General features: G+C 37.1%; 1 protein-coding gene across 5 annotated transcripts in view; it reads left to right on the top strand.

Annotated features, from left to right (window-relative positions):
- Nucleotides 1–22,717, top strand: part of LOC135081620 (atrial natriuretic peptide receptor 1-like) — a 407,345-nt gene that overhangs the window by 231,611 nt on the left and 153,017 nt on the right. Inside the window, exon 1 of one of the 5 annotated variants that reach the window (XM_063976369.1) lies at nt 10,002–10,202. The exons of 2 other annotated variants lie outside the window; for them this stretch is intronic. The gene's annotated coding sequence lies outside the window, so the exon portion shown is untranslated. Of the gene's footprint in view, nt 1–10,001; nt 10,221–10,256; nt 10,274–22,717 lie in introns of those variants that run through there. 2 more of the 5 variants (XM_063976368.1, XM_063976370.1) reach the window with 2 other exon arrangements.

The raw sequence follows: 22,717 nt of genomic DNA, 5'->3' as shown, positions 1-22,717 counted from the left end.
GATTTCCACAAAGACCGGTCCTGCGCCGCTCGCATCCAGGCGCCTCCCGCGACCTTCACCAGATCGTCGGTCCACCTAGTGGGAGGCCTGCCCACAGTAGCCTTTGTTCAGCAGTGGACGTCTTTCGGCTGAAACGAACGAACAAATTATTCGCAAAAAACCCTGTATCAAACAAAAGAATATCGTGCCTTATTCAGTTCATAGTAAACCGCTAGAGAAAACATAGATAACAATATATTTTACTGCAGTTTTCACACTGCAATCCTGTTATATAAAAACAAAAGTGCTATATAAAAACAAAAAACTTTATAAAACTAATTCTGCTGCAGTAAGCGTATAAGTTATCGTTTTTCAGATTGGGTCACCAATTTCAGCAAGAAGAAGGGAACAGTAGGGTTGTTATGAAGTAAATGTTTTTTTTTTTGTAAAAACGACCATATTTTATTTAAGTACGTGGTTACTTCCAGTTATTATTAACTCCTACTTATTCGCAATATACCTGGGACATGGGTCACAACTCAGTAACTTTTCGCTGAGTTAACTTATAATTTCGCCATGTCATTGCGTCACAAGGTGGTACTGCATTCACTTATAAATTTATTTTGTGTTTTTTATGTTACTGTTCTGTTCACTTATCAATGCCGTCAGATTTTTTTAATTAGAAGCAAATATTACTGCAGTATTGTTACTCCTTTTAAAAGTTACACACTTATTTGAACACTGTAGTTTCATGCCCATAAACTAGTGTTCATCATCATCATCATTTCAGCCATAGAACGTCCACTGCTGAACATAGGCCTCCCCCAATGCTTTCCATGTTGATCGATTGGTAGCGGCCTGCGTCCAGCGCTTCCCTAGTGTTAATGCACATTTATTAGCAAAGTGACTGTGGGAAAAATGACGTAAGCAGCCCTTCTCCATCTTTTTGGATTGTACAATAGTTTCAGATGGTTTTATTTAAACTAAAATCCAATATAGTGTTGCGCTTGTTTGCTTGAACAATACGCGACTAACTACCCTTCGATGCGAGCCGTATGGACCTGAGCAGTGTTGAAAGTTTGTGCTTTAGTTACGTCACTTTTTTGTTTTAGAAAGCATTTTAATTTAACTTCAAAACCTTACTAACCTAACTTTTGGTTAGTGGTTGCACAAAAATGTTAGTAAATATCAATATTTAATAAATTAACTTTTATAAAGTAGTACCTAATGTCATAATCTAAGTCATTTTTATCACTTGAATTGCCAATCTTATTGTATTTATTGAGATATTCAGGACTGAGAGTCTCAAAATAAATAATGCTCTAAGGCCCGATTCGACCAAACTTTTATCCGAGAATAATTCCTGGTATAACTGACACATTGACATCCACCCTAAGTAGAAAAGCAAAAGTTACTTCTTCTGTTTTTCCATCATTTTCATGAATACAGTTTTCGTAAATACCCTTTAAAAATAGATAAAGGAAAATACTACGTAATCTACCTGCATGAGAAAATCGCAAAAATGTAACTTGGATGAAAAACGGAAAAACACAATATCATTTCTCAATTTAGGGATAATATGGAAATTAATATTTAATGCCTTTCATAAAAAGGAGAGTTTCAAAGTAAGGTTTTACAACTTTTTTGATGATGAGACGCGGTTTAAAACTTTTTGTGTCAAACCAAAATTTATACAAGCAAAGCTAAGGGCAGAAGCTATACTTAAATTAAAAATAACTAGTAAAAGTTGCTGTGATAAAAATATACTTCTTTTTCTTTTTAAAAAGGGACCAAAACTATTCAGATAAGATAAGTAAGTTAAATAAGTGAAGAATATTCTTCGGACTTATCTACTAAATGACTTCACTTATGAGACTCTTGATAATAGTTTTTCAATCACAGTTTTAGGGTTTAAGCGTTTGCTATCTAGAAAATAGCTAAAACTTTAACGTAGTCTAGATTTAATACCGAGCTAGATCCAGACGTCTAGATTTTCATAGTGATGGGGCATTTCCATCTTGAGTATTATACGAAACCTCTTACGGACACACCGAGGCGTTGAGACTATGCCGAGTGCGGTACTTGTATACTGAATTCTGTATTATGAAAAAATGGAAGAGATGGTTCAAACTCAAGTGTATGCCTATATTTAAGGTAGACTTGAGTATAGATTAAGACTAGTCTTAAGTGATGAAATGAATTTTAGTTGGTTTAATGTAAAGACGATTATGAGTTTACATAACCGACTAGCTTTCCCGCGTCTTCGCCCGCGTGGTATTTCGTTTGTTAAATTTTCCTGAATTTTCTTTGCTATAAACCTCACGGAGCCCAAGACCTTTCTAACGAATGCAAAACCGTGGAAATCGGTTCGTGCGTTCTGGAGTTATATCGTCAGGAAGGAAAACCCGACTTATTTTTATCATCATCATCATCATCATCATTTCAGCCATAGGACGTCCACTGCTGAACATAGGCCTCCCCCAATGCTTTCCATGTTGATCGATTGGTAGCGGCCTGCATCCAGCGCTTCCCTGCTACCTTTACGATGTCGTCGGTCCACCTTGTAGGTGGACGTCTCACGCTGCGTTTTCCGGTACTTATTTTTATATAAAATACTATTCAATATTAAAATCAGCGATATAGTACAAAATGTAACCAACCTCCATTTACTATTTTCATCAGTGACCTCGCCAATATGCCAATTTTACGTAATGACTTAAAATCACTTGCATCAAAATTACATTATAAATCCGAACTCCCGATCGCTTAATTAAATATGGTTGAAATTAATGTTCGTTGTGAAAATGAGAGATCTCTAATGAGGGCCGTGAATGAAGGTCCAGGTTTCGACAATAACTCGCGGCTCCATTTCATTAGACTCCAAAGGACACCGCCGGATTTTAGTGGGTAGCCCTACATAACCCATTTGGCTTTCACACTCATTAACCCCCATGTCCCTATCTGCCAGTAAGTATGCAGCTTTATACATTTCCCGACGACAGAAAATGACATTAGTCGACTAATAAATAAATAAAATTGTATGCCCAAGTTTATTATTTTATGCATGTAGCAAATTTTGTTTTTGGTCGTCCTTTGCTTTCTAGCACCAACAGACGATTATTATCTTCCTAGCCCGAAGGTAGACTGGCAGAGAATACCTTTCTGTCAATATGGGTGTTTTCTATGTATAATAGGTATGTATTTAAAAGAAAAGTATTTAAGTATGTTTATATCCGTTGTCTGGTACCCATAGTACAAGCTTTGCTTAGTTTGGGACTGGAAGCTCAGTGTAAAATGTCCAAGGATATTTATTTATTTATTTATAATAATAAACATATTATGTTCCCCTTACTAATGTCCCATTTATAATATTAGTATGGATTAAAGCTTAATCAAATAAATATTAAACACATAGGCACTAATAGGCAGGTATTACAAATATTTTTTCAATTTTAATAGATTGAAAGAACTAAATATGTATTTTCAGTTTTATAGTTATTTTTGATGTCCCAGCACTAGTCTGGGAGTCACCAAGGATCTGTCTAGCTTCTATTTAACGTGATTGGTCTGAAGTCCTGAACGGTGTAGTCACATAATGCTCATGAAAATTCCGTCCATTTCAACACGCTACTGAATATGCGACGAATTTCTTATTGCCCCAAGGAACGATTCTAGAGAAATCTTTCTATGCTGAATATGTGATATAAAGATACATTTCAGGGGAAACTCAATTTATTAACTCTGCACAGGATATGAGATATCTTAAAAAGTTGGTAAGAGCGCTCTGTAGTTAATGGCTTGGGTTCTGTATTGAAATGAAGGTATTTCTTGATCGTATCGCAATATTTTTATGTCATCGTTTCTTTTTTTAAAGTCACACACACTATAATCCGGGCCTTTTCAAAGCGTGAGCGAAAAGGGCTTGCAGGACAGATGTACCATCCTAGACTGCATCTCACTTAACAACAGGTACAATTGCGTTAAATACCTGCCTGCTGAAAAAGGCTTTCCACAAGCATTTCCACAAGATCGGCACTGGGCTGCCCGTATCCAGAAATAATTTTTAACTATTTTATTAATACTAGTATAGCTGTACTTCTTTTCATGTAAAGTGGCTTCAAAAATATGCACAGTCTTTTACATAATCAGGATTGATAAAAACCCATTAGTGTAACTTACAAAATTTTCATGAATCTAACATGAAAATTGTCTGTTATAAACTGACGCGCAGGTGTTCTTCCAAAGCTTCAGTTTTGCCAAAAGTTGTACTGTACCCTAAAATAGAATCATTTAATATTTAGTCAGTAACTTGAGTGACATTTATTTAATAGCTTGAACCTTTCACATTAATAATGAGATGAGATTTAGGCAGGATATTGAATCGAGTTACCAAAAAATACTTGATTTTATTTCGCTCTCATACTTAGTTGTAGGACTAGCTACTTCAGACTCAGAGGTCCCAGGTTCAATTCCCAGGGGGGGCAGATTTTTCTGTTCTGTTTGTTTGGTGGTCGGACTTAAATTTTTCTAAGTCTGCCTGGCTAACTACCACCATCAACTTATGTCTGTCGCCATTACAACAATATTTAACCACACTGTTGTGTTCCGGCATTTAGAAGTAAGTTAGCCAGTTCCTCTGTGGTTGAGAATTCTGGGTGAAGCTCGCTTCTACTATAGGCTCAAGCTGAATCTTTGAATGCAGTTCTCTTTCTTTTCAAAAATAAAGAAATGTTTTCTTTGAGTAAAATTTTCTATCTACAGTATTAGGCCCTTTTCACATGTTCCGGTTGCCGGCTAACCGGCGCCGGGTACCCGGTGAAGTGTATGGGCATGCCGGATTAATTACGCCGGAAGATGTGAAAGCTACGTACCATGCCCATACACTTCACCACCGGATACCCGGCGCCGGTTAGCCGGCAACCGGGACGTGTGAAAAGGGCGTAGGAGTACTTTCCCTCCAGGTGGCATTTCAAAATTCCACCCTGTATTTTAAAAAATAGCCTCCATAATTTGCAGTCAATACATTGTTATTAGTAGTATCTACATTTTCATATTATACTAACACTTTTGTATCTGTAGTATCAATGTGTGTGTGTGTATATTCTCAGTACCAACCCCCAAGAGTTGCCATCCTTGGAACCAGCCTCTATGCGATTTGAGCTCGGCTAATATGACATGTAATTACACGTGACTAGCTGAATACATACAGGGCGTGTTTGCTACAGACATGTTTATTCGCACTTTATTGCTATTTTTACTAAAAATATTTACTAAAGCACTGATATAGCCCGACGGATTAGCAAGCTGAAGTGGCACTGGCCAGGCACATAGTACGCAAAACTGACGGCCGATGGAGCAGCAAGGTTCTTGAGTGGAGACCACCACGTCCTGTGGCTGAAATGATGATGATGAAAGATAATTTTATTATCTACTTATCGTTGACTTTAGAATCTTCAACCATTATCATTAATGTTTATATCAATATAGACCCTAGAGCTAGCTCGAGCTAGGTGTAGGTGTTTATAAATTATTTGTGTTTCCAGTGGTTATATAAAATACTGGAAACACAAAGAACACAATATGATAGATAGATTTTTATGTAACCTTGGCAAATGATGTTTAAAACCATTGTTTAACAAAAATTACAAGGGATCATAAGGGAGGACATGAAAAAGTTATTCATTGTTTTTAGGAACGTCTGTACCTAAACCCTAAACTGCCCATTATTTACGTTTTCTTTTACACACATTATCGTAGTTCACTACGATATTATCGGATCGGACTAATTAGTAGCTTTTCAACACTTTTAAACTTCATAATTCCATTCGAAGAGCTATTAGAGACACGCCTGTATTCACAAACGATGCTTACTAATAAATTATGTGTAGCATCAAATCGAACGCACATGTCACCCTGTGCGTCCACGCGCACTGTGAGACCTCATAGTAATGCTTGTGAATACGGGCGACATTATAGCAAAAAAGGGACACTCTTTTTGCCGACTATTCGTGCGCGTACACGCTCGCAAAATTTTTCCGTATGTTTCCAAAACTCTGATCTCTTGACATTAACGGTGTTATTTTGAGCCCTTGTTAATCTTAATACCATTACGAACTTGTATTATTTGATCCCTTTTGAGAGCTATCTCTTGTTACGAGATTCCACAAAGAAAATTATTTGGTTAAGTAACTGATTTAGAATAACATTTGAGTTGCCGCGGGTCTTTTAGAGTACCGCAAGTATTAATCTAGTTAGAAAATATAACTAGCGGCCGCCCGCGATTTCGTGCGCGAGGATCCCGTTTTACCCCTTAGGAGTTCAATTTTGCAAAATCCCGTCTTAGTGAGCACTTACGTTCTAAAAGGAACCCCCATGCAAAATTTGAAACTCCTAGCACTTGTAGTTTCTGAGATTTCGTGATGAGTATAATACAGGGTGTGGTTTTGTAAAACAACGCCCATTTCAGGGTGGTACTACACATGAAAGTAATTACAAGAAAATATAAATAAAATGTTAACTACTACTTTATTAGTAAAAAAAATCTTGTTCAAACGTCTCCTAAAACTTTCGAGACGGTGCTTGTTACCGCCCCCACCAACCCCACGTACCACTGCTCTTCCATCTGAGCTACTTAGACACTGGATGAACCCGTCGAAATTGGCCTTAGACAGTTCGATATTTTCAAGTTATTTTAAAAATATTTAGATCGAGAGGCGACTCTTAACGCCAGAAAAAAAACCACAGAATTATAAAAAAAAATCTGGCGTTAAGAGTCGCCTTTCTTAAAAACTCTTCAAGTCTTTTTCATACTATATCTGTAACTTCGTAGGTATATCGAAGTGAGTTTAATTACTTAATAGTCTTTATTTAGGCGAATAAATCTTGTCTGGGAACGACGAGGGTGCGTGTTTTCCGCTTTATTGCTTTACGTTAAGGCGATTTGGGCGAAGTGCTGCTGTCACGTTTCTTCTTGGTGCTAATTATTTTCACAATTAGATAACGTAGAAAGTATATCTTACTGTGGAAATAATAAACAACTTTAAGCAAGAATATGCGAACATCGAAGCTGAAGAAATCTTGTGTTATCATTTCAAAAACGAATACTTTCTACCTATCTACCCACTCGAGAACGTTACGCCCCTCAAACAATAGGCCATCAAAACAATTTTATGAAGATTTTAGTTCTTGAAAGTAGTCGCTAAGAAAAGGGCGCTGTACAATCTTTCATACATTTAGGTTGAGCCTGAGTTGTACCACTTCACATTCTGGCGTTTTTTGTATGGAATTTGACAGATTTTTGACGTTTGTTAAAGTCAAAGTAAGATGGTGCAACTCAGCTTTAATGTCATTTCTTTACGCAATGGTTAGCGAGAGCACCTAATGTAAACTCATGGTAAACATACAGTTCTACGAGTTTAAGGTAGAGGAGATGTAATGTGAACATCAGGCCTCCTCAACCCGTCTGGCCAGCATGGTGAGTGTAGGCCAAACCCTTCATTGTCTCTGTTAAATTAAAGAGGCCCGTCCTCATCAATAACCTGATGGTGATGATGATGATCGCTGTCGTTTAATTTATGTTGAAATAGTAGTTTTATACATCATTGCGGCTATGATAGTTTACGGTTCCAGGACGTGAAGTGAAGCCACCTCAGATCATAGATGATCTGAGGAAGCCACAGAGACGATCTCCTATTATTTTCATCGACTGCCAACTATTTATCCTAAGGTCATCCGTCCATCGACCAAGTGGGCGTCGCGGCGTCGTTTGCAGACACGTTAACCTAATTCAGTTATCATAGCATGAAAAATGTTTGTTGGTTGGTTTTTAATTTAAATAAAACCTCTTTTTGTTGTTCATAATATTAGTAAACGTAGGCGAAGCAAGGTTTGATTTTTTTTTTAATTCATTTTATAATTTATTCAAACTGTTTTAAAAACAAGTTACCACTTTCCTTGTTACGGTTTTAGAAAGGTAAGATAATGTTAGTTTTGTTTTTACGTTTAAGGAAAAAGATATGCTTTAATTTAGCTCAATCAGTATTAGGAGTTTCTAATATTGTTAAAAATAGACTCAAGTTTCTAACGGAGATTGTCTCAAACAACCGGTTTGGTAAAAAATCTGATTTTGACCAAAATAAAAATTATTAATATTTTAGTTTCCTTTCAGTATTTTTTTTACTTTCAAATCTATGAGACCGAATTGATTTAAATTGATTTAGTAGTTTAGACGTGAAAAACGAAGTTTTTGAATCTCAACATAAGGTAATTTTCAAAAATAAAATAAAAATAAAATAAAATATATAAAATAATGTGGTTAATATACTACCATTGACTGTTTCAGGGTTAAGTATAAGGATATTAATAAACAAGAGTTTTAAATGTATATCTTCATCAAAGGGTTCCTTTATAAAGCTCCAATGATTTTCAATACCAGTGCGAGATGCGACTTCAGTCATACCTATAACTCGGCCAAATTAACTTAGGGGAGACCGAGGTGAGTTGTAACAGAGGAAAGTTGTGACATTGTCGATTTTTTTGGAACTGAATAACTTTTAGTGAGCTCGTAACAGTATGCATTTTTAGTTCAAATCTCGAGCTAACAAATACGCGCTGAGGCCTAGGCTAGCTAGCTAGGCTAGGATGCGCGCCGTGATATGTATTTTATCGACGTCAAAATGTATGAGCACAACCGATAAAATGGCGTGATAACCGCTTATCATTGCGCGCATCCTAGGCCTACAGTTTGTGCTACAATGCTGAGAAGAAGAAGCGCAAAAAACTCAGTCACTATCATCTTTGTAGCACTTTACGTCCAGGAGCGTAAACTTTCATAGGCGCAATGATTAATAAAGTTCCTGTTTCTACATAAATTAAACGACAGCGATCATCAACATCGTCAGGTCATTGATGAGGACTGGCCTCTTTTATTTAACAGAGACAGAGAGAGAAAGGTGACTGAGTTTCTTCCGCCACTTCTTCTCAGCCCATATGTTGTCCCGAAGTGGTGGTAAGGCAAGTATTTGGGACGTGTATAGTGTACGTGCGCCCTGGAAAGGGCCCAAATTCTGAAGTCACTACACTCCTTTGTTACAACTCACCTCGGTCTCCCCTAGTACTTGTCAGACTAAAAGCCCAATCATGCGTGCATCACCTAGACCCATCTAGACCTGGCTAGGTGTGAAACTAATTGAATCAGATAGCCGTCTGCAGCTCAGATGCATGCCTAATGAAGTGAATTACCCTATTGTGTGATATAGACGGTATATTATTAGGGTAATTACCTACTGATGCACTTTATGTAAGTAGTTGTAATGCAGTTTAAACAGCAATCTCACTGATATGCCAACGTGAGTCGTCGACTTTTGAAGTGTTGTCAAAAGTCATAGAAAATACAGTCGAAATTAAAGCCGCCGACACCAAGGCGTGCCAAGGCTTTGTGTGTATAAAATCCTTAATTTTGATTTTTTCCAATTTTGAAAAAAAAAAAAACTTATGTAGGTATTATTTTGTCGTCTGTAACTTTATTTCGTTAACGTTACGAGTACTTACCGACACCCGATTCTCGGTCGCCTGTATGACTAGTCCCTTAAGATGATCTCAACATGTGGCTGGCATGGCAAACATATTTTTAATTCAATACAATAGGATTTTGAGCCATGCTGCCTATTATTTACACTTAAAAGAAAACAAGACAGTTTAAAAAAGCCTACTGAATATTACCTACATTGAATTTGCACAACTAATGTTCCATCTCAGATAAACTTAAACAAATTATGGAAATAATGTTTTTATGTAGCCAGTTTTATTTTTGGCCGCAATTTAACGGGCTAGAAACCGGTTGCGTAAAGGTTACAATAACATTTTTATTTTTGCCAAAAACGGTGGCGCTACTATGTATGGGTGCTGTCAAAATTGGTATCGGAAAATCGTAGTTCATAATTCGACCGTAGCCACCTCGAGTTTGTATGACGGCGCGATCCACGCTCGGTTTTCCGAGCTCAGTCTACTTTTCGTCGCTGTAGGGGGCGTGCGCTTCGCGCTCTCGGTTTGCGCGGGAAACTATTTGACGCGATTCGATTACGTTCCATATTCAAATACAGTTTAAAAAGTTAAAACGAGTTCCATAATTCAGTTTTTTTTTCTAAACTGCGTGGAGTTTGTGTTGTGATTTTGTGAAAAAGTTTTTAACCAAAAAGTGCTAGTGATAAAGTGATTTTTGTTGTGTGCGTAAAAGCCGAAACGTAAGAAAAATGGAAGGATACTGATACTAAAATTGGAATTAATGAATACGATGGTCGTTGTTTTCGTGTTACAAATTCAGCTGTTCAAACGTTTGCCTTGTTGTGACGCGAATTAAGCAAATTTGCATACAAAAGAATTTAAATTTTTCAACATACGAGTGTCTGAAAATACACTTTGAGTTGTCTTTTCATAATATGTCATTGAAACGTGTTTTTGTAGCCTGAATGCTATTTATGTAGAGGTTACAAACAACTCGAAACAATTAAGTTATTACATAGTTTGGGTATAGAAAAAAATATTTTAAATTATAGTAATAAATAATTCCAGTTATTTATTATCTAAAATAAAATTCATAAGGTTTTATTTAACCTTCATAACATGAATAACGTCGTATAACTTTATAAACTACTCACAAGTTTAAAGTTTTTTTATGTCTTTTTGACTCTACGGAAGTAGAGTATACGGTAAGTAAAACTATTTTCATTTTGATATTACTTAGATGATATAACGTCTGGTAAGTTTTATCATACTAAAACAGTAATTACATGATAATTACTGACAGTAAAGTAAATTTACTTCAAAGTTACTTGACACATTAAAAAGAACACTGTCTTATCTTGTTATTTAGACTTATATTTTCAAAATTGACACTAAAATTAGACTGTTAAAATTACAAATAAGTAAACATTAGAAAGATTTTAAGTCGCCATTTTCATCGCTTATTATTAAACAAAAACTAATTTAAATAACAAACCTAGAGTTAGCCAAATGTTAAAATGCCTCAAATTTTGCATTAACAGACGCCATATTGTAAGTTAGAAATTTGTTATGTTAATTCCAAGATAATACGGTAGGTAGAGAATTCAAGGTGTTTTCGCTTCTGTAAGAATGGCGTTGTTGTAACGTAATATGTATTATGTAATAATGTGCCCCCCAAAGACCTTCAGACGAAAGAGTATAATTTGAGATTTTAATAGCTGTGCCCCGCGGTGTTACCCGCAGTAAACGTATCCTGTGTTAATCCAGAGTGTCAGCTAAGTCCATACCAAATTTTATAAAATCGCTCCAGCCGTTTAGACGTGAATAAATAACAAACATACACACTCACACACTTTTTATGTTAGTGTGACAAGCCTTTGACTTTGATAAAACCTAAGTAAGTAGTTATGTATTACGATTGGCATGGACATGGCCTGAAAAATAACCGTAGATTTTTCAGGGGGGTCTGGCCTCTGACATGCCAACTAATCAACTAATCGGCATCTCATGGCATGTCATGGCAAGCTATGATTAGTTCATGAGTTCTATCAACTAACATTATCTTTGATAGCCCAACATCTTATGGTGGGCACAAGACCATTTTGGGGAGGGCACCGCCCAACCCATATACGCGCATGTGTATTACTACATTGTACATAATATTATAATACTATAATAGTTTCTACAAAACCCTGTAGTTTTTGCATAAAGGAAGAACACACGTGAAAGTCCTCAAAGTTTTGGGATAATATTATGTTAATATGGATAGTCTATCATAAATAAACATTTATGTATAGTGAGTCTTTACGAAGTTTTGACGCCTCTGCTTCATCTTAATGGTTAGAGCTCGAATCTCAATAGATCATGGGTTTGATTCCGAGATGGTGCCTAACTTGAAACATCCATTCCAATGTGCTGATTTGACTCCATTTTGCGATCACAATTTTAGATAAGACGTAATTTATTTGAAGTATTTTGGTTAAATACCAATAAATTTTTGGTCTAAAATTAATTAAATCTAAGTCATCTCTAAAATTAGGTGTAAAACTATTTAGTCTGTTGTTTTGATGATAAACTTACACGTGTCTATATCGCTTAAGTATAATTAAACTCAAAGACATAATGTGATACCTTAACGAATCGCTTTAATAATAACCTTGTCTTGAAGCAAACCTTATTTAAAATGTAGTCGAAAACATATTTAAGTGTTTTTGTTACATTTTTGCAAAATAACACATGATTTACATGATATAAGTAGTATTAAAATTGGTGAGCCATCGTCATTTATTTTAAATCTTGGATGACTTTTTAGACTAGGCGCAGACCACCGATTTTTAGTTGGCCGATAGTTGTGCCCGATTTTAAATTGTATAAAGAATCGGCCAAATCAAATCGGCGTTATGTGCGCACTTCCATACATGCCCATACTGATCAACTGCCCGACTAAACTATCGGCCGACGAAAAATCGATGGTCTGCGCCTAGGCTTAATGATACATGTAATAACATGAAACTGTTCTCGTGTTTCAACCTATGTCGTCCACTGCTGGACAAAGGCCTCCCCCATGGATTTCACTAACGATCGGTCCTGCGCTGCCCGCATCCAGGTATTTACACGGAACTGTATATATATATATATATATTTTTATAAAAAAGCAGTTAGCCTAGGCGCAGACCATCGATTTTTCATCGGCCGATAGTTTAGCCGATCAGTTGATCAGTATGGACATGTATGAAAGTGCGCACATTACACCGATTTGATTTGGCCGATTCTTCATACAATTTAAAATCGGGCGCAACTATCGGCCAACTAAAAATCGGTGGTCTGCGCCTAGTCAAGTGATGTTTGGATGAGGATTCCCTGTGAAGCTCGCTTCCAACTTCCATCTGATTGCTACTTTCTATAGGTAGATATAAGAATAAAAAAAAATAAAAAAAAATAGATGAGATTTGTGAGTAAATAACACAATATTCCTTCTGGCGTAGTCGAGTAAAAACTCGCCGAAATCACAAAATATACACTTTTGTATTGGAAATAATGGTACGTGTTAGTGCCATTGATCCATACTAATTGATTGATCATCATTGTCCCCAATTTTTGTTTTATTACTATTCTTTCTTATTTATTTTTATTTTATGCATAACAAGGCAGTTATTTGACCACAATCGCACCTGATGTTAAGTGGGATGCAGTCTAGGATGGTAATATCTGCCCTATATCATTCTTTACTCTTCATAAACCAGTAAACCCGAATAGTAGGTACATGAATATAGCTTAAATAATGTACCTACTCGTACCAATCTAAAAATAAATTAATGTACATGTTATTCTAAGATGAGAGATTAAACTTTTTACATGCGGGCATCCATGTGATTGTTAATTAAATGAGATACGCAAAAAGTGTATGGCAGACATTTTTTGTATAGTAATTATATCAAGATAGATCTGGTGAGCTCATGTTTTCTTGGTTAATGTGCATAATTTTTGTTATTTGCAGAAATAATAAATTATTTTAATCTTTTATATGCAAAATGAAAAGAAGGGCGTAAAATAATTGGATTTTTTATTCATTAAGAACATTCAGTCAAATGGTAAAATAACTACACAATTGACTTAGGCTAAGTTGTACCACCTTACTTTAACTTTAACAAATGTCAAAATTCTGTCTAACTCCATACAAAAAACACCGGTTATGTTTATAGTCACGGTTAAAGTAAATTGGTGCAACTCAGCCTTACACGAGTTACAGACTTAACTGCAACATATTGTCTAGGTAACGTTTTATAAAACTACAAAAAATTGCTTCAACCATCATCTCTATTCCCAACAAATCAAATAAGGCCTTGTACCATGCTTACTACAACAGACAATAGTATTTAAATATGTAATAACATACTCAAAAATAAATGTCCATGACACCGTTGTACTAAATAATAGTAATCATTTTATTCAAATTTGCTCCCAGTGGGAATTGAACCAGCGAACGCCATGCGAAGACCACGATACTTAATATGAGTACTAGGTACCTATAACGGGACTATTCCCACCACTCGTTCCCACCGCTGCAACTCCTGTGTAGCCAGGATCTACAGCTTGACCACCAATAAAAACCCAACCAGTGAAGATCAAGTTTGTCCCGGGGGAGTACTACCTACCTACAGTACAAATATAAATATCAAGGATACCGTTAAGTACAAAACAATAGTGCTCATCATACTAAAATTTGGTTCCAATGGGAATTACCGCTACCGCAGACCAGGCCAGGCGGCCGTGATTAATGAGTACCTATAGTTCAAAAATAAATATCTACGACATCTTTATGTAATGTTAGTGCTTATCATACTAAAATTTGTTCCCAGTGGGAATCGAACCCACGAACGCCGACCAGCCGAGCTGGGTAGGATGCGTGCCGTGATAAAATCTTATTGATGACTAAGCGCTCGCCCGCGATTTTCGTACGCGTGGACCCCGTTTTACCCCCTTAGGCCTCAGCCTCGAACTTAGCGGGCAGCGGGGCGGCGGCGGCGGCGGCGCGGGAGCGGCAGGATCTTATGCGTAAAATCAAATAGACCGGTTCTCGAAAACAGCGGCGCGGCAGCGGCGTCGGAGCGGGCAACGAGCGGGCAGCAGCGAGGGAGCGGGCAACGAGCGGGCAGTGCACTCCTTCTTTTGCCCACAATAAATCGAGCGTTAGGAATAAATTTGAATCGAAATAAAATTGTCGCCGTTGTTCAGACATTTCGTTTGCGAATAAAATCAAATATCTCGACAACACAACCCCGAACACAACACTTCGCCGCTAAAGCGCCGCGCGAGCTGCCCGCTTGTTTCGAGAACGGGTCTGCGTTGCCCGCCCCGCTCCAGCGCCGCCGCCGCTCCCGCCCCGCTGCCCGCTAAGTTCGAGGCTGAGGCCTTAGGGGTAGAGTTTCGTAAAACCGTTCTTAGTGGATGTCTACCTACACCCTAAAAGGAACCTACTCAAGTTTGTAGGTGTTATAGTTTCTGAGATTTCATGATTAATCAATTAGTTATTTAAGTATATACAGGGTGTAACAGGGGGGGTGGATCATCGTAAGTCAAACGATGGGGGACTTCAATACCTATCGATATAACCCCCATGTATGTTCCGCAATTTTCAATGGTTCCAAAGTTATTGAGATTTTTGTGAAATTTAAGTAAAAAGCCGGAATTCAGTATAAAAGTCTTCACTGTAGCTTAACTACTTGACCTGCTTGCATGATTTTTTTTCTAGAAGTAGTTCAATAGTGGGTCTTAATAATCACGATACCGATTCGAGTCATAACCCTGTATTACACCCTATATTAACATGTTTTTAAATTTTTATGTACAATTAATTTTTTATTTCAATATGATAGGGTTATGACTCGAATCGGTATCGTGATTATTAAGAAAACTTTTATACTGAATTCCGGCTTTTACTTAAATTTCACAAAAATCTCAATAACTTTGGAACCATTGAAAATCGCGGAACATACATGGGGGTTATATCAATAGGTATTGAAGTCCCCCATCGTTTGACTTACGATGATCCACCCTCCCTGTTATACCCTGTATAATTTAGACGACAAATACAAAATGGCGCCATATAGGCTTACAGGCGTCCATCCTAGACCTACAGGGCAGACGGCTACGCTGTGATAATCTGAGTATAGTAAATTAATCTTGGCAAACTTTGCTCTTATGACATAGACATCAGCGCATAATTATTACTAAAGATTTATCGAGTTAGCAGCTACCATATAACTAACAAACACATAGCAAAAACACTAAAGTCAGTACAAATTGTAGTCAAGTCTTTGGAGGTGTCAAGCGCCTATGGCTGCTCATTGAGTCTGACACCGCTGAGGTGAGCAAATAACCACTAATTTCTAATGTACTCGTACATTATTACTATTTATGTTGGTCTAATCAATCAAAATATTTGGAACTCAAATATTACTACTGACAACTTTTTTATAAAAATGAGAGACACAGAGTTGTATCATGTAAAAAGTCTAAATTTATATAAATTTTATGGATTTTAATTTCAGTCCATACATTTATTATCATACCATTTTTAGCAACTTTCTTGACCATGGTGTGGCTATATTCATTTGGCTATGACTTAGCCTTACTCAAGAGATTAATAGGTCTATCATATGATGCCTGGGGTTCCGTAATATACGGGTCTAGTCTATTGATAAATAGTCTTAAAATAATTTAACTGTGAACTAAACATAAACAACATTATTAATAAATATCGTTTAGACATGCGAAATCTAGTCCCAAACTACGACTTATACTATAACTAGCTTTCCGCCCGCGGCTTCGCCCGCGTGGAATTTTGTCTGTCACCGAAAAACTTTATCGCGCTCGTTCTTGTTTCAAAAACCGGGATAAAAACTATCCTATATCCTTTCCCGGGACTCAAACTATCTCTATGTCAAGTTTCATCAAAATCGGTTCAGTGGTTTAGGCGTGAAAGAGAGACAGACAGACAGACAGAGTTACTCTCGCATTTATAATATTAGTATAGATAGGGCATACAAAATACTTTTATTCAAATAGATCGTTATAAATCACCCCGATATAGTATAAAAGGTAGTCTGCATTTTAATAACGTATAAGTATTCTTATTGTTGTACGGGGGTCGAACCCGCGACCTCTGCCATAGTAGTGCGGTCAAAACAACTATTATAATAATCGTGTGTCTCATATTTTTGCTATACGAGTACGAATTCATGATGAAAATCACGTATTTCAAATAATTTTAATACAGACAGATTAAAATTATTTTATACGTAGAAAACGAGAAAACAATATGGCTACTATTAAATCGTAACAAATGACAAAATAACTCAGTCTAAGGCTGGGTTGCATCATCTTATTTTAACTTTGACAAACGTCAAAAACCTGTCAAACTCCATACAAAAAGCACCGGTTATTGTCATAGTTACCGTTAAAGTTTGGTGGTGCAACTCAACCTAAGTTAATGATATGTGTAGGTGTAATTTATGCCATTGTGACAGAGAAATAAATCCTCCGAGGATTTAAATAGGGCTATCTACATAATTTTTGATCTAGATCTAGATTTTATCCAACGCCAGACAGACTGAATCAAAATTCCAAAGACCTTATTTACCGAAACGCCACAGCCGTTATGTAATTTGGTATTATAATCGTAATTAACATTTTTATTAGGTGTTTCAAAAACGCAATACAGGGCAGCTTAGTAGCCCCAATCTGTATGCAACATAAAAAGTTTGTAGCAAGTTATCATCATCATCATCATTTCAGCCATAGGACGTCCACTGCTGAACATAGGCCTCCCCCAATGCTTTCCACGTTGATCGATTGGTAGCGGCCTGCGTCCAGCGCTTCCCTGCTACCTTTACGATGTCGTCGGTCCACCTTGTATTAGCAAGTTAAATATTAACATACTTTATTTTTTGTCTTTCAAATTAGGACTGACTTTCTTCATAAAATAAAATAAGGGCAACTAATGCTTCAACCACACCAACGCGTGTAGATCGCCATTGCCCGGCGCGATCATAGGCCAATGACAGGTCGCGCGACCAAAGACAGTCCGTGCGTTGGTGTGGTTGAAGCTTAAGCGCTCCTGCACACGACGCCGTCGCCGCGCCTTTGCACCGTTTATACGCGCCGCGTGAAGCCCGCTGCCGTGCCACTGGCAAAATTATGCTTTGATGGCGGCGGACTTTACTCGGTGCGTGTGAACAGTGTAGGGGCGCGGCGACGGCGCGGCGGCGGCGCGGTAGCGGCGTCGGGTGTAGGAGCGCTAAAGTAACTTACAGAAAAATTTTGAACCGTCATTTAAGCCAGCAGCAGCCTTGAGCCCACAATATCTCTCACTCTCCGGTAGAGTGTATAGGAATGGTGTTTAGGACCACATAGCTGATAATTATAACATCGAACCATCAGAGTGCCCCTATCTTACCAAATTACAATTACTGAAGGTTTTCCTGTACCTCAATGATGTGTCATTGAAATCGATGGTAGTATGACGTTCGATCTCATGTTTTTTTTAAGATAAATTTGTTAACCCCTCGTGCTAAGCTAAACATGCGTGTGTTACAAGTTGGTTTGCTACAATAATCCAGCAGCGGCTATTTGAACGCGTTCCATGTCGGTCACTCCTGCACCACCTAACTTTAACCGTAACTATAATGGTAACCGGTGTATTTTGTATGAAGTTTGACAGATTTTTGACGTTTGTTACAGTCAAAGTAAAATGGTGCAACCCAGCCTTAGAATTTCGATTTCACCCAGTCATCATCCAATTGTCACTTTTGTATGATTAGAAAAAATAATAAATATCTTACCGTATTCGTTTTCATTATGGGATTAGGTAAGTCTGCCCTTGGCGACATCAAAGTGGAAAATAAAAATTAACAACATTCTTTTTGACGATTTTTGTTTGTGATCTCCTATCTCATTACGCTGCCTAGTTAGTTGTTTATGTAATTAGGAAGTTTGAGCGAAGTTGTTGATTGCGACCTTTGTTCTTTATGTAAGTAAGCGGATTTTCCTTTACATTGTCAATTTTGAATACCTACGTACTGTTTAAATTGGCAGTTTTATGTCACAGTCAAATGAAAATACGGCGCTTTGAACTTGGATTGCTGCGATATAAAATACTAGCTTTCCGCCCGCGGCTTCGCCCGCGTGGAATTTTGTCTGTCACAGAAAAACTTTATCGCGCGCGTCTCTGTTTCAAAAACCGGGATAAAAACTATCCTATGTCCTTTCCCGGGACTCAAACTATCTCTATGCCAAATTTCACCAAAATCGGTTCAGTGGTTTAGGCGTGAAAGCAAGACAGACAGACTGACAGAGTTACTTTCGATTTTAAAATAAATATATTAGAATAGATAGTATAGATAAGATACAGGCTTCTCTTTTTAAAAGTTTTAAGTGTGCTAAAAGACCGTTGCTTTTTGACTTAGGATGCCTTTTCTTGATCATCGTAAGTGAAGTCAATAGTGGTGAACCATCTTGTAACACAAGCATATTTTACCACGAGGTTTAACGGAATTATCAGTATCATATTCAAAAATTACTCGCAATACATAAGTTGAAATGCAACCGTTTAATACCCTTTAAGTCCTTTAAAAAGTGCATTTGTTCGTTTCAGCCAAATGACGTCCACTGCTGGACAAAGGCCTCCTCCAAGGTTTTCCACAATGAACGGTCCTGCGAGCCCTCATCCAGGCTCTTCCCGTGACCTTTACCAGATCGTCGGTCCACCTAGTAGGAGGCCTGCTTACGCTACGTCTTCCAGCCCGTGGTCGCCACTCGAGAACTCATTACATAAAAAAAAGTTCATTACATTACAAATAAACTATCCGGGAACAAAATATACCTACGTCATAATAGTTTAATCCGATCACAAAATGTTTCAGTAACACGAGCAACCAATTCCAACTTTGCACTCTAAGAGGCCAAACCTGGTATCACCCGGCTTAAAATTTCGACAGCGAGTGTGAACTACTTCTGACAGTGGGCTTTATACATAAAAATTGCAAGTCTGTTCGTTGAGTGATAAAATAAAATTAAAAAAAAAAAATACTGCCTTCCTAATTATACAGGTTAATAAAACAATTAAATTAGTTATTGGAGCTAAATTGGCAACCAACATAAAAAAGGTTTATGATCTAAGATAGGACCCAGAACAAAAGATATAAGAGCTCTGTCAAACTAGTAGATTTTTGAGCAGGATGTCAGTGGTACGTTTAGAAGATGGCACTCTAAGGCTGGGTTGCACCATCTTACTTTACAATTTTACTTACTTTGACAAACGTCATAAATCTTTTAAACTCCATACAAAAAAGCACCGGTTATCGTTATAGTATGGATTTTGACAGACTTTTGACTTTTGTCATAGTTAGTGCAGTGCTGCAAATGGACGACCCATGTCTGGGTCGAAAGGTCTAATGTTTAAAAACCTTTATAAAAAAACTATTTTTAATTAAAAAGCTTAAATACCGGGGCAATCTGAATAAGGAATTGTATTGAAGTGATAGCCGTTATAATAGGTATAATACAATAAGCCAAAGACATCGAAACTAATACAACTTCTTCGGTATAACTCCTAGGGAAAATGATCCATAACTTTGGTTATTAAAGTGTTATTTGAATTCTGACCGAGTTAGACAAACAAACACATCAAAAAGAGATTCCGAGTGAATCGTGAACGTTAATGTTAAACTAATGTAAAAATGGCTATCAATCTAAAAAAATAGAATTATTATTCAGAAAATGTTGTCGTAAAACTTTGAAATAATTGCATTGTTCAATAAGTAATGCCTACACCAGTTAAACTGATCAGTTTAACTGACCGTGATCATGCCACGTCCAGCTTAAATCGTTAATAACCACTTCCAATGGCGGTTTTTTTCGAACTGTCGATTCTGGAATTGCCGAGGGTCGGTAGTTTGAACCCCGCCGCCGTTGGACTATTTGTGGTGAACCTATTTGTAACACAAAAATAGTTAGCTTAGCTCGAAAGGTTAACGGGACTATTAGAAATGGTAGTAAAGCTATATCTACAAACTACATCGTCCGCGTGAAATAGTTACTTGCTTTAGCGTGATGATATTTAGCCTATAACCTTCCTCTTTAAATGAGCTATCTAACACTGAAAGAATTTTTCAAATCAAACCAGTAGTTCCTGAGATATAGGCTTTTCAAAGGCTTTTCAAACTATACTACTCAAAGGGTTACATCGCCATACTCATCTAGACAAAGTGATGGCGGTTTCAAAATATCACAAACCGTTTGATGTACACATAAAACGGCTCGTTAACCCACCTAACTTTACTTTTTACTGTCTTTTTTGAGTGGTTCTTTAATAAAATTGTTTTTACATCTCTTCATCTGTGATTGCTTTTTCAAGGATATCTCTTGAAGGTGCAATTAAAAATATATTATGGAACTGGTGTAATGAAACTGGCTGGTTATATTTTTATGCTGACAGACGTTTTTAGAACAAGACCAGCAAGTTAATTAAACTAGTCAGATTTTCTTACAAGGCCTGTTTTGAAAACGTATCTTACATAAAATCGGGGTACCTTTCATTTTGATTAATATTTTTCTAATAATGTGGTATGATGATGTACCCAATAAAATGCTAAGATGTGCCCTGATTCTTGTATCGGATAATCTTATTTAGATGAGAGATCTTTTTTAATTGAAGAATAATGAAAGCAGCAGCAGCAATGTATTAAGCGACAAATAGCCAAACGGTGCAGGCGTCGGACTCACCAAATCGTGATCCGAGGACCGCGAGTTCGGTCCCCGCCGCTGCTGGATAATAATAATATAATAATAATAATAAATAACTTTATTGTGTCTTTAACAATGCTCATGGTATCTTCACGAAAAAATTACATTTAATAATAGGAGCTGTATTAAGATAGGGATCATTAACGTCTATACTAGTTACATTTAAACTGTGTGACAGACGCTAATTCTTCCACCAATTTAATTTAACAGTTGTAATTTAGTTGATAGTGCCAAACACAATTTTAATTAAGTACTATAGCTTTGGTAAATAGGTACCTACTTGAGTGTGTGTGTGTGTGTGTGAGTGTCGTGTGTGTGTGTGTCGTGTGTGTGTGTGTCGTGTGTGTGTGTGTGTGTGTGTGTGTGTGTGTGTGTGTGTGTGTGTGTGTGTAAGAGAGAGTAGAATATGTAATTGAAATTGTACGTACGTGTGCAGTGCATATTAAAAACAAGTGAGTGTGTGAGAGAGAGAGAGAGAGAGAGCCCTGCGATGTAGATCTTGGGATCGGTTTTATCTGGATCTGGATGGACTATAATTGTGGTGAACTCACTCGTAACGCAAGCTTACCATGAGGGGTTAACGGGATTATTAGTAAAGTAAATTAACCTAAGCAGCGTCCGCTAACGAAGTAGCAAGCTCAAAACTAGATATTCTCCACTGCAGGAGCACATTTATCTTCAGTTTACTGGAGTCAAATTGAGGATATGGCCTACAATCCTCAGTTCTTCAGCCTGGCCAGATGGGCCTGATATTCTCATTTTTGTCCCTCAAAAGCCATCATCATCATCGTCATCAACAGCCCTTTACAGTCCACTGCTGGACTATGAGCCTCCTCCAGTATAGTGGAGGGTTTTGCCATAATCCCCGGCAGGCGGGTTGAAGAGCGCTGCTGCCCGTTCTCTGTTTGATATGTAATTGTATGTATTAATTTAATAATTTGTGTAATTTTTTGACTTTATATATAATTTTATTGTAATCGATGTGGTGACTAAACATGTAAGCGCTTTGGGTTTTCTGTAAGCTTATTATGTTGCTCATTAAATAAATAAATAAATAAATGTAGTCCCTAAGTCGCCTCTTACGACACCCGCCGACTTAAAGGCATATGCTCACATAATAGGTACCTACTTGAAATAAGTCAATTTCAAAGTCAATACGAGTATCGTCACAATGAAATCGACTCAGATTGCTTATGATAATGAATGCAAATTATCGTAATAATTAACTTTAATGAATAATTAAACAGAGGGAAGATTCTAATTAATGTAAATGGCGATCGAGAAGCTAATAAGATTTTATAATTAACTAGATCGTTATATTTACTGTCTATTTAATGTCTTTTGTAGGCATAGTATCTCTATATTAATACAAATTACAAAGCATTTTAGTATCTATCTTCTATACAGTGTGAGTCACGTTAAAGTGTACATA

The sequence above is a fragment of the Ostrinia nubilalis genome, chromosome 20 (genome assembly GCF_963855985.1).
Source record: "Ostrinia nubilalis chromosome 20, ilOstNubi1.1, whole genome shotgun sequence".
NCBI lineage: Eukaryota > Metazoa > Arthropoda > Insecta > Lepidoptera > Crambidae > Ostrinia > Ostrinia nubilalis.
Note: the sequence above shows the minus strand (reverse complement) of the source record. Positions and strands in the feature narration are given on the sequence as shown.